Here is a 642-nt window from a genome sequence, read left to right on the forward strand (position 1 = left end):
CAGTTGCCAACTTTACGTCTGACTTTAATACGAGTATACTAAGGTTTTTTACCATTTCTTTATCTTCCAATAATAAAGATGTATTACGTTAAAGTGGACAATATGGTAAAACAATTTAATAAGAATTCTTTTAAAATTAATATTGATCTTTTGTGGTTCATTTTTAAAATATAAAAAACTGTTATTTTGATCACATAGAACACTATATTTGATTCAAGATTTTGGAGTACATAAGAATTCTTTTGAAATCAATACTGATCTTATGTGATTCATTTTTGAAATCTAAAAAACTGTTATTTCTATCTCTCACTTAGAACACTATATTTGATTCAAGAGTTTGGAGCACATGTGTGTAAGTTAACCAGTTTTCAATCACGTGTATCTTCATAAGTATACATTTACAAATTATTATTATAATTAATAACTAATATTGTGAAGATACATTATTATCATGAAAAATGACTCATTGTTAGCGGTGCTATCCGCGTCCGTCTTACCGACTCACCAGGCGCTGGCTACGGCCAATCAGGGGCCACTAGTTACTAGAGATTTTCTTTGTGACCACCCGCAAGGTGGCAAGCATATAAGTGTGGAAGAACACGCGCCATTATTACAAGACATTACAAGAAGAAACGGTACGAA

This window comes from Cyphomyrmex costatus, unplaced genomic scaffold (genome assembly GCF_001594065.2).
Source record: "Cyphomyrmex costatus isolate MS0001 unplaced genomic scaffold, Ccosl1.0 scaffold386, whole genome shotgun sequence".
Taxonomy (NCBI): domain Eukaryota; kingdom Metazoa; phylum Arthropoda; class Insecta; order Hymenoptera; family Formicidae; genus Cyphomyrmex; species Cyphomyrmex costatus.